The sequence below is a fragment of the Babylonia areolata genome, chromosome 1 (genome assembly GCF_041734735.1).
Source record: "Babylonia areolata isolate BAREFJ2019XMU chromosome 1, ASM4173473v1, whole genome shotgun sequence".
Lineage (NCBI taxonomy): Eukaryota > Metazoa > Mollusca > Gastropoda > Neogastropoda > Buccinidae > Babylonia > Babylonia areolata.
Genome location: NC_134876.1, coordinates 47735815 through 47749003, shown reverse-complemented (window position 1 = coordinate 47749003; position 13189 = coordinate 47735815).

The window sequence follows — 13189 nt, the reverse complement described above, 5'->3', positions numbered from 1 at the left end:
ACTTGTTTTTCTTTCCAGAGAGATGGTCAACAAAAAGTAGTAATGGTACCCCACCCCCCGCCGTCCCCCCCCCCTCCCCCCCTAAAACACCAATCATTCATTCAGAGGGATAGGTGACTGCTGAAGGAATAGAACGGTGATATGAAAATGAAAACATGTGACGGGATGGGCGTGTGTGAAAAGAAACGAAGAGAAAATAACTGAAGCGTGAAATACAGCTTGAAAATGACAGTAGGCTGCGAACTAGTCACCATACAGTGTGGTCTACTAATCTGTTGTGATGCGCACGCTCTCTGCAAACGAATGCACATATGGAGGGAGCCACCTGTGGGCTTGGGACGGGAAATTTGGAGAGTGGGGTGGGGCGTTTGCGTAACTGTTGTTCATCGATCGTATGTATCTTCTCTGGTTGATATCAGACGGGATTTTCATCAGCATCAGCATCTTCTTCTTACATTAATTAATAACAACAAAATGATAATAACAATGATGATAATAATGTTAATTATTATTATTAGTAGTAGTAGTAGCAGTAGTAGCATTGTTGTTATCATCATTATTACTATCAGTAGTTGTATTCTTGTCTCCATTCCTCAAAATGTCATATCATCGACAGCAATTTTCCGTGCACTTTAAAATATAACTTGCGTCTTGATGGAGATTGTGTGTGCTTCCCATTGGATTGCCTCACATATATCAGTTGACACGGTATAAGTAATTTTACCTGCTCCAAAAATACTCTTAGCATCTTAATTGATGCTGTATATGTAATCATTCCTGTGACCTGAATAACCTCAGACATATATGTTGAAGCAACATTAGCAATTTTCCTCTGTATCAAAAAAGGTAATGTTCCAGGCATCTTTTGTGAAGTACTATAATTTGTCAGTTTCCATGCGTGTGCCTGAACTTTTCCAAACATATTGGTAAAGCAGAGTATGTTTATCCCCCCCCCCTAGAAATGTGCATTGAAGGAATATGATGCAACCTTCTGTGTACCTGAGAATGCTCCACGCCAAATAACAAAGGATATGCAATATTTGTAAGTGCCTAAAAATAACTGCCCCAGACATTTATTGTCAACATATTCATTCTGCAAAGGGTGGTGGGGGATTGAGGTGGGGGGGACAGAGAAAAAGAGGAGGGCATTAGAGTGGAGGGGGTTGGGTGGGAAATATAGTTGGCATACCTGGATCCAATATATATATATATACATATATATATATATATATATATATATATAGAGAGAGAGAGAGAGAGAGAGAGAGAGAGAGAAAGGTGGGGTGTGAGGGGGGGGGGGGGATGTCAGACCCGTCTGTTAACCAGGTCGATGTGAAAACGTTTTCACGGCCAGCGTCAAAGCTGGTCCCGCTGAAGTGAAAAGGGCCCGGTGCTTAATCCTGGGGGCGCGCAAGTTAAAAGGAAACAATGACAAGTTATGGGTACCGGCTGACTGGGCCCGAGTCACGCTGTTTGTGTGAAGGCACGGCGGGAGTTGTGTCCTCAAAACACCTCCCTGATTATTCGTCTTTCAACACAGCTGTCAGCGGCTGTTTATGTAAAGGGTGGAAGACTGGGTGTAGAAGGTAAAGTGTGGCAAGTCGTCCGTGTGTGTGTGTGTGTGTGTGTGTGTGTGTGTGTGTGTGTGTGTGTGGTGTGTGTGTGTGTGTGTGTGTGTGTGTGTGTGTGTGTGTGTGTGTGTGTGTGTGTGTGTGTGTGTTTATGATTTGCTTTCCGTCCCCGTTTTGTCATAGTTCCGAAGAAAACCAAGTGTCATCCTTTCTCTCCTCTAGGCATCCTCCTCCTCCTCTTTCCTCTTCTTCATTGCCTTAGAAAAGAACTGTTTCCAGAGACAGACATGTCAATGAAGAAAATCAAAACATGATATTTGACTTACTGCACAGACACACATGAATATTTGTCAAAATTGATAGCGTTAACGTATCCTACATATCAGAATCCATAGGAGAGAAGAATATCTCTTGATATAAAGGTTAACAGGAATGTTAAGAGATGCTTTCAATCCTATACCTTCAACTAAAATGACATGAACACCTTTGATGGTGAAGTATATGAACATAGTTTTTTGTGTGCCTGAAGATAAACATTCCAGACATGTTACTTGTATCATTTTATGTAAGGAGTATGTCAATGTCTCCATTCAAGACAAATCCTCCAGAAGTGGGTGAAAAATAGGAATGACGGTGACAAGGGAGGGGGAAGGGGGGCGGGGGGAGAGGGGTAAAGTGACATTCAGGGATAAAACGGGAATATGTCAGACCCGTCTACCAAGCAGGTCGATGTGAAAGCTGTCAGCGGCTGTTTAGGTAAAGGTAAAGTGTGGCAAGTCGTCCGAGTGTGTGTGTGTTGTGTGTGTGTGTGTGTGAGAGTGTGGTGTGTGTGTGTGTGTGTGTGTGTGTGTTTATGTGTGTGTGTGTGTGTGTGTGTGTGTGTGAGTGTGTGGTGTGTGTGTGTGTGTGTGTGTGTGTGTGTTTGTGTGTGTGTGTGTGTGTGTGTGTGTGTGTGTGTGTGTGTGTGTGTGTGTGTGTGTGTGTTTATGATTTGCTTTCCGTCCCCGTTTTGTCATAGTTCCGAAGAAAACCAAGTGTCATCCTTTCTCTCCTCTGGGCATCCTCCTCCTCCTCCTCTTTCCTCTTCTTCATTGCCTTAGAAAAGAACTGTTTCCAGAGACAGACATGTCAATGAAGAAAATCAAAACATGATATTTGACTTACTGCACAGACACACATGAATATTTGTCAAAATTGATAGCGTTAACGTATCCTACATATCAGAATCCATAGGAGAGAAGAATATCTCTTGATATAAAGGTTAACAGGAATGTTAAGAGATGCTTTCAATCCTATACCTTCAACTAAAATGACATGAACACCTTTGATGGTGAAGTATATGAACATAGTTTTTTGTGTGTCTGAAGACAGACATTCCAGACATGTTACTTGTATCATTTTATGTAAGGAGTATGTCAATGTCTCCATTCAAGACCGAGAAACCTTTGTCTCGCTCTATAAGTCCCTGGTGAGACTAGTCATTGAATATGGTCATTCAGTTTGGCAGCCAAGACATAAGACCCTACGCACTGACATAGAGGATGTACAGAGGCGAGCAACCCGCCTGATAGGCTCCCTGAAGCAGCTGTCCTACCCAGAGCGTCTCGCTAGTCTGAGACTGCCTAGCCTGGAACATCGCCGAACAAGAGGTGACATGATAGATGTGTACAAGTACGTACACGGAATATACGACACAGATCGACCCGTGCTGCACCTCTTTCAAGGCAGGGACACCCGGGGAAACACCCTCAAGCTGGCCAAGGGTCATTGCAGGCTGAGCTTGCGTGCTGGGTATTTTTCCCAGAGAGTCGTCACTGTATGGAATGGCCTCCCTGATAGTGTGGTGACCGCCCCATCAGTAAACGCCTTTAAAAACAGACTGTACACGCATTGGAAGAGCCTGCCTACACTGTACGACCCAGCCTGTAACCATTAATATGCCACGCATGCTGCATAACAAGTGAGAGATATTTCTGGATCGGTGAACAGGCCGGTTAGGCCTTCAACACCGCAATATACAAGTATACAAGTAAGTAAGTAAGACAAATCCTCCGGAAGTGGGTGAAAAATAGGAATGACGGTGACAAGGGAGGGGGAAGGGGGGCGAGGGAAGAGGGGTACAGTGACACTCGGGTATCTTCTTCTTCTTCTTCGTTCGTGGGCTGCAACTCCCACGTTCACTCGTATGTACACGAGTGGGCTTTTACGTGTATGACCGTTTTTACCCCGCCATGTAGGCAGCCATACTCCGTTTTCGGGGGTGTGCATGCTGGGTATATTCTTGTTTCCATAACCCACCGAACGCTGACATGGATTACAGGATCTTTAACGTGCACATTTGATCTTCTGCTTGCATATACACACGAAGGGGGTTCAGGCACTAGCAGGTCTGCACATGTGTTGACCTGGGAGATCGTAAAAATCTCCACCCTTTACCCACCAGGCGCCGTCACCGTGATTCGAACCCGGGACCCTCAGATTGAAAGTCCAACGCTTTAACCACTCGGCTATTGCGCCCGTCGACACTCGGGTATAAAACGGGAATATGTCAGACCTGTCTGCCAAGCAGGTCGATGTGAAAGCTGTCAGCGGCTGTTTAGGTAAAGGTAAAGTGTGGCAAGTCGTCCGAGTGTGTGTGTGTGTTGTGTGTGTGGTGTCTCTCTCTCTCTCTCTCTCTCTCTCTGTATGTGTGTGTGTGTGTTTATGATTTGCTTTCAATCCCCGTATTGTCATTGTTCTGGAGAAAACCAAATGTCACCCTTTCTCTCCTGTGTGCATCCTTCTCCTCCTCTTCCTCTTTCCTCTTCATTGCATAAGAAAAGAAATGTTTCCAGAGACAGACATGTCAATGAAGAAAATCGAAACATGGTATTTGACTTACTGCACAGACACACATGAATATTTGTCAAAATTGATAGCGTTAACATATCCTATATATCAGAATCCATAGGAGAGAAGAATATCTCTTGATATAAAGGTTAACAGGAATGTTAACAGATGCTTTCAATCCTATACCTTCAACTAAAATGACATGAACACCTTTGATGGTGAAGTATATGAACATAGTTTTTTGTGTGCCTGAAGATAGACATTCCAGACATGTTACTTGTATCATTTTATGTAAGGAGTATGTCAATGTCTCCATTCAAGACAAATCCTCCAGAAGTGGGTGAAAAATAGGAATGACGGTGACAAGGGAGGAGGGAAAGGGGGCGGGGGGAGAGGGGTAAAGAGACATTCAGGGATAAAACGGGAATATGTCAGACCCGTCTACCAAGCAGGTCGATGTGAAAGCTCTCAGCGGCTGTTTAGGTAAAGGTAAAGTGTGGCAAGTCGTCCGAGTGTGTGTGTTGTGTGTGTGTGTGTGTGTGTGTGTGTGTGTGTGTGTGTGTGTGTGTGTGTGTGGTCTCTCTCTCTCTCTCTCTCTCTCTCTCTGTGTATGTGTGTGTGGTGTGTGTGTGTTTATGATTTGCTTTCGATCCCTGTATTATCATTGTCCTGGAGAAAACCAAATGTCACCCTTTCTCTCCTGTGTGCATCCTTCTCCTCCTCTTCCTCTTTCCTCTTCATTGCATAAGAAAAGAAATGTTTTCAGAGACAGACATGTCAATGAAGAAAATCGAAACATGATATTTGACTTACTGCACAGACACACATGAATATTTGTCAAAATTGATAGTGTTAACGTATCCTACATATCAGAATCCATAGGAGAGAAGAATATCTCTTGATATAAAGGTTAACGGGAATGTTAACAGATGCTTTTAATCCTATACCTTCAACTAAAATGACATGAACACCTTTGATGGTGAAGTATATGAACATAGTATTTTTGTGTGTCTGAAGATAGACATTCCAGACATGTTACTTGTATCATTTTATGTAAGGAGTATGTCAATGTCTCCATTCAAGACAAATCCTCCAGAAGTGGGTGAAAAATAGGAATGATGGTGACAAGGGAGGGGGAAGGGGGGGGCGAGGGGAGAGGGGTAAAGTGACACTCGGGTATCTTCTTCTTCTTCTTCGTTCGTGGGCTGCAACTCCCACGTTCACTCGTATGTACACGAGTGGGCTTTTACGTGTATGACCGTTTTTACCCCGCCATGTAGGCAGCCATACTCCGTTTTCGGGGGTGTGCATGCTAGGTATGTTCTTGTTTCCATAACCCACCGAACGCTGACATGGATTACAGGATCTTTAACGTGCGCATTTGATCTTCTGCTTGCATATACACACGAAGGGGGTTCAGGCACTAGCAGGTCTGCACATGTGTTGACCTGGGAGATCGTAAAAATCTCCACCCTTTACCCACCAGGCGCCGTCACCGTGATTCGAACCCGGGACCCTCAGATTGAAAGTCCAACGCTTTAACCACTCGGCTATTGCGCCCGTCGACACTCGGGTATAAAACGGGAATATGTCAGACCCGTCTGCCAACCAGGTCGATGTGAAAGCTGTCAGCAGCTGTTTAGGTAAAGGTAAAGTGTGGCAAGTCGTCCGAGTGTGTGTGTGTGTGTGTGTGTGTGTGGTCTTTCTCTCTCTCTCTCTCTCTGTATGTGTGTGTGTGTGTGTGTGTGTGTGTGTGTGTGTGTGTGTGTGTGTGTGTGTGTGTGTGTGTTTATGATTTGCTTTCAATCCCCGTATTGTCATTGCTCTGGAGAAAACCAAATGTCACCCTTTCTCTCCTGTGTGCATCCTTCTCCCCCTCTTCCTCTTTCCTCTTCATTGCATAAGAAAAGAAATGTTTCCAGAGACAGACATGTCAATGAAGGAAATCGAAACATGATATTTGACTTACTGCACAGACACACATGAATATTTGTCAAAATTGATAGCGTTAACATATCCTATATATCAGAATCCATAGGAGAGAAGAATATCTCTTGATATAAAGGTTAACAGGAATGTTAACAGATGCTTTCAATCCTATACCTTCAACTAAAATGACCCGAACATCTTCGTTGTTAAGTATATGCACATAGTATTTTTGTGTTCCTGAGGATAGACATTCCAGACATGTTACTTGTATCATTTTATGTAAGGAGTATGTCAATGTCTCCATTCAAGACAAATCCTCCAGAAGTGGGTGAAAAATAGCAATGACGGTGACAAGGGAGGAGGGAAAGGGGGCGGGGGGAGAGGGGTAAAGAGACATTCAGGGATAAAACGGGAATATGTCAGACCCGTCTGCCAAGCAGGTCGATGTGAAAACGTTTTCACGGCCAGCGTCAAAGCTGGTCCCACTGAAATGAAAAGGGCCCGGTGCTTAATCCTGGGGGCGCGCAAGTTAAAAGGAAACAATGACAAGTTATGGGTACCGGCTGACTGGGCCCGAGTCACGCTGTTTGTGTGAAGGCACGGCGGGAGTTGTGTCCTCAAAACACCTCCCTGATTATTCGTCTTTCAACACAGCTGTCAGCGGCTGTTCAGGTAAAGGGTGGAAGACTGGGTGTAGAAGGCAAAGTGTGGCAAGTCGTCCACACGCGCGTGTGCGCGCGCACATGCATGTGTGTGTGTGTGTGTGTGTGTGTGTGTGTGTGTGTGTGTGTGTGTGTGTGTGTGTGTTAATGACCATGGCTGCACATGTGGACACACTTTGCACTGATGGGTCTGAGCGTGATTGACTTTTGAGACCTTAACCTCTTGTACTATTTTTCAGTAATGCACACGCACCTGTGTATAGGTGTATATATATGTATATATATATATATATATATATATATATATATATATATATGTGTGTGTGTGTGTGTGTGTGTGTGTGTGTGTGTGTGGTGAGAGAGAGACAGAGAGAGAGAGAGATGGATGGAGATAAGAAAGAGTGAGGTCACCGATCTGTATACATATGGTTACACGTGCTGTAAACACACTCATATCAAACAAACCCTAAGCAGGATGAACAACAATAATTAGTGAGGCCACACTGATACAACCAAAAACCGAGCTAATGATGGTTTAGAAATATGTCTTTTATGTAAGACTAACCTGTTTTCATTTTGAAGCAAGTGGTAGAGAGTGAGAGAGAGAGGCAGACATACATACAGACAGACACACACACACACACACACACACACACACACACACAGAGAGAGAGAGAGAGAGAGAGAGAGAGACTCAGAAGAAAGAAAAATAGATGGATAGATAGATAGATAGAGTAATGGTAGACAAACAGACACATATACATAGAGACAGACTGAGACATAGTGACAGGTAGACACACAGAGACAGACGGAAAAGTCACTCGTACTGACAGAAAAAATAGTCCAGGCAGAGTGCTTGACAACTTTATTGTTCTATCATCTATAACAAATAAGCTTTGTGGGTGCAACACACAGGGAAGGGAGAAGAAAACAAACATCAAATTACTCTGGCACAATTGAAACATAATCAAAAATGTGAACGTTTAATGGGCCTTCTAAGACCATCGGTGGTGTGAACTCATATCCACTGTGTCTCAGGCTTGGCATAGGAAGGCGGGGCCCAATCCTCTCCTTCCGACGTTTGGATCTTTCCCAACGGAAGTCAGGTACCATTTTACAGCTGGGTGGAGTGTGGAGTGAGGAAATTCGGAGTAAAGTGCCTTTCCCAAGAACACAACACCATGCCGAAACAGTGCTTCGAACCCTAGTTGCTGGTTCAGAAGGTAAAACGACTCACCAAATCTGCTACGGTGCCTACTGTGAACCTTTAGGTTGAACAATGGAAAAGGAACATCTACAGATATCCGCTCGGTTTTTTTTTTTTTTTTTTACATTATTTTTTTTTAAATTATGTCATACTCTCCTCCCACACCCGATAGAAAGACAAAAAAAAAAGAAGAGAACACGAAATTTGCATTCGACTTAGGCACACATACGAAAGGGGAAATATTGATGTGAATCATTATTATTACTATTATTAAAGAAAAAAAGCGCCCTGATCTCTTAGAGAGAAAGGGCGCTATATAAATGTACATTATTATTATTATTATTATTATTAAAAACAACACTTTGTTCATGGCATATTATTTTCTTTGCATAACCTGAATAACTGAATAGTATGGAGAGGGCAAAAGCAAAGATTCAATACTTCGTTATTTTTTTCTTTTGTATAAAAAGGGTAGGCATATCTCAATAAAGCTTTTCTTCCGGAGAGAAAGGGGAAAAAAAAGAAAGGAAAGACAGTTTCAGAATTCTAAAGGATAGTTTGCATGAAAAATATAGGACCGCCAAATTTCATTCGAATAGTCATATAAAAACACAACCACAACAGACACGTGGACTGAGATATTATGATCTTCATGTATCAGAAACGGAAAACTAACTGAAGAAAGTATATATATATAAACTCACCCGTAATTTGTTTCAGAATAATCAAATTAGCTTTCAAGTCAAATTATATGAGAAAATCACAAACAGAGAAAGACTCGAAACATGAAACGGCTTATGACACAAAACATGTTTATTACGACAAACAAGAAAAAGGATGTGACAAAGGAAAACATTTCCTTGATATTTGCGACGAACGGTGCGCACGTTCACATTTTTATAGTGGATGGCGATGTCGGTATGTGTATGGGTGCACGTGTGTGTGTGTGTGTGTGTGTGTGTGTGTGTGTGTGTGTGTGTGTGTGTGTGTGTGTGTGTGTGTGTTTATCTATTTATTTATCTATTTATTTACAAACAGATATATGTGCCCCAACTAATATTCATTGAACAAAATATTCACGAAAAAAAAAGTATGTATGACGAATGACCTCCCCTGAACACCGGGCTGCACATGCTGTCATGGCGACAGGAGCTGGGAGCAGGAAAGGGAATTAATCAGGCTGCGTGTAATTTTTCACGACCTCTCTGTACCTTGCTCAGTATCAACACCACATTATCACTATCAGACAATGTGATAATATTGACAGACTGATATGTGTAGCCGAAGTCTTACGGTTTTAGCATGTATTACGTGATGAAGTTCTCTCTCTCTCTCTCTCTCTCTCTCTCTCTCTCTCTCTCTCTCCACACACACACACACACACACACACACACACACACACACACACACATATATATATATATATATATATATATATATATATATTCCATGTGATTTTCTTTTAAGTATTTCTTAAACTGATTATGTCTAGGAACTTTACATACACCATTATTTGTTTCTAATCAGATGAATAACATGTCAAAACCAATGTGGTATTTGCCTTCAACGATTCGAAAAGCGTGCTGATGAACTCAGAACTCAGAAGCCATGACGAGCCGACCAGTCCAGTGACCCACTAAAAAAAAAGTGTCACCTTTAGGGTCAGCTTCAAGGAGGAGTCAAAGCGACTATCTGAATAACTCAAAACCCTTGTCAAGGCTTGACAGCCCTCAGACTGTGGCTTTCATGTTTTCTGTCTGTGTGGGGTTGGGGGTGGGAGATATGGGCGTGTGTGTGTGTGCTTGTACAAGTAAGCGTTTGTGTGTGTGTGTGTGTGTGTGTGTGTGTGTGTGTGTGTGTGTGTATGTGTGTGTTTGTGCGTGTGTGTGTGTGTGTGTGTGCGTGTGTGTTTGTGTGTGTGTGTGTGTGTGTGTGTGTGTGTGTGCCGTGGAAGCTGCGATACATAGACCAGAAATGAGTGTGTGGAGGAGGGGGGTAGAGGAGGTGCAGGGTAATGTGTGTGTGTGTGTGTGTGTGTGTGTGTGTTGGAGCTCATGTACGTTTATATGTATTTGACTGTGCTTTCATAACTGTGAAACTGCATGTTTGGTGCATATCTGTTATGCATGTGTGGGTGTATGTGTGAATGTGTGTCTTCATGTTTTACATTTATTTGCTTATTTATCATCATTGTTGTCTTATTTATTTTTTTATTATTATTATTATTATTATTATTATTATTATTATTATTATTATTATTATTATTATTACCATTACTACTACCTTTTTTATATCATAATTATTATTTATTTATTTACTTATTTATTTATGTAAGCGTATCTATTATTTATTCACCTTTTTTTTCTTTCTTTTTTCTCAAGGCCTGACCAAGCGCGTTGGGTTACGCTACTGAAACTGAAACTGAAACTGTCTGATCATGACAAAGAATAGAGAGAGAAAAAAAAGAACTAGGCGAAATAATTGGAATGCTATATCTCTATTGGGTCATACACAATACGTTAGTTAAAGTTAGAGCAGTTTTGTAATCTAAATCAAAATATAATTTTCTGTTCAGATAATGGCTTATACTCGGTATCATTTCATTTACTTACATTTCCGTTATGTGCTGTGTAAACTAAACATTGCCGCCTTTTGTTGTCTACCCTTTTGTTCCTTTTGTTTTGTTTTGTTTTGTTTTGTTTTTCATGTGTCCCAATGGGGGTCCTTTTGGAATAACTCTTGACTTGACTTGGTTGTGAGCATATTACGTTGGTGATGAACGGTTGAAAGTATGTGTGTGTTATCAACGTCCATCAACTAATATAATCTATATGGTGTGTTCATGTCTTATAATTGGCACAGATTTTGCGACAGCGACAGCATTGCTAACAAACAGATGTATCTATGCAATTTTTAAGACTTTAAATTTCACCAAAGAGGCTCTCCCCCGCCCCCCATGACACAATCTTCTCTTGAAAATAAGAACAAACACATACATAAAAAGATACATATCATAACAAGAACAGGATCTCAAAGGAATCCTTTGTCAAACAAATAAAGAAAATTATAACACAATGCCATCACCAGAAGACGATTTGGAGGATATGGTGGGGGAAGAAGTTGGGAGTGTAGATGACGGAACAGACGGGGGGAAATACACAGCAAGTGGAGTGGTGGCCTAGAGGTAACGCGTCCGCCTAGGAAGCGAGAGAATCTGAGGGCGTTGGTTCAAATCACGGCTCAGCCGCCGATATTTTCTCCCCCTCCATTAGACCTTGAGTGGTAGTCTGGACGCTAGTCATTCGGATGAGACGATAAACCGAGGTCCCGTGTGCAGCATGCACTTAGAGCACGTAAAAGAACCCACGGCAACAAAAGGGTTGTTCCTGGCAAAATTCTGTAGAAAAATCCACTTCGACAGGAAAAACAAAATAAAACTGCACAGGAAAAAATACAAAAAATGGGTAGCGCTGTAGTGTAGCGGCGTGCTCTCCCTGGGGAGAGCAGCCCGAATTTCACACAGAGAAATCTGTTGTGATAAAAAGGAATACAAATACACAGCAAGTAGTAAGCGTAAACATTCATCGAGAAAAAAAAAAGTCAACAGTATCACCACCGTTTGCAAAGTTAATGTCATATTATTCCCTTGTTGCGCAGTCAAACGCCGGAAAGAAATAAGCTGTTCAATGCGACGAAGTTCTTCTTGTTTTTTGTAACTGTGATATATTGTGTTGAAGATACGCCATAAAGAACGTTGTGTGTGTGTGTGTGTGTTTGCTGTGGCGTGTATTTACGTAAAAGCGCCAGGAGCTATATTTGAATAATTAGTTAAGGTTAAAAGCCCCATAGCTTTTCACAGCCATCGGGGCAGTAAATATATCCATTATGTCTAGGGCTCAGCTTAAAAAGGCGGGGCCCAATCCTAACCTTCAGCCGTTTTAACTTACCCCGACCCAAGTCATTAACACCCGGGTGGAATGAGGAAAAGTCAGGATAAATTGACCTTTCCCAAGAACACAACACCATGCTTAATTTGAAGTGAAGGGGGCCTCGAACCCTAATCACTGGTGAACACAGGATCAGAAGTCAAAGGCCTAATCGACTTTGTCTCAGGCGCGCCCTCTGAGATCGGGCGCTATATATCACATTAGTAACCCACACTATGTTTTGATAACACACATACGCACATAGTGTTAGAATCGGTGGAGTCATTGTCTTATACTGAAAGTACGACATGTCTCTGTTTTAACATTAGAACAGTGAAGAAGAAAAGAAAAGAAAAAAAAAAAAAACACTCAACAATACCATGTTTTAACATACGAACAGTTATTATATAGCTTCTTCGAGGAAAGATCTCACTATAATAAAAACCATGAAAAACACAAAATCAAGAAGTTCACCGCAGTCAGATCAACACAAAAACTTATGTGATGCATTACCACCAACAGCAGTGTCACGAGTTTCGATGCTTTGAATGAGAATGGCCAGTTCATCTCCCGCACCTCAACTGCCCCCGAACTTTTCAGAAAGACCAAGACACCTTAGCCGAGTAGTTACTGTGTTCTCTATAGACTTCCATGTCAGTGGCGGTGATTCGAATCCCGTATGGTGGGTTACAAAACTGAAGATTTTTTTTTTTTTTTTTTTTTTTACCCGATTGCCTGGATCAATCAGTGAGGATTTCTCGATCTTCCAGTTCAACATTTTTATTATCAGATCTGCCAGTGCCTAAATCTCTCTCTCTCTCTCTCTCTCTCTCTCTCTTCATAAACACACACAAATACATACACACATACATACATACATGCAGCAAGCCGAAGATGAAGTGCTGGAGATTCTGTCTTCTATATCACAGTTCAATAGATTTCGGAAACATGAAGCAGCAGCCGCAGCAGCAGCAGAAGAAGAAGAAGAAGAAGTAGAAGAAGAAGTTCAGATCAGTTTCTCAAGGAGGCGTCACTGCGTTCGGACATATCCATATACGCTACACC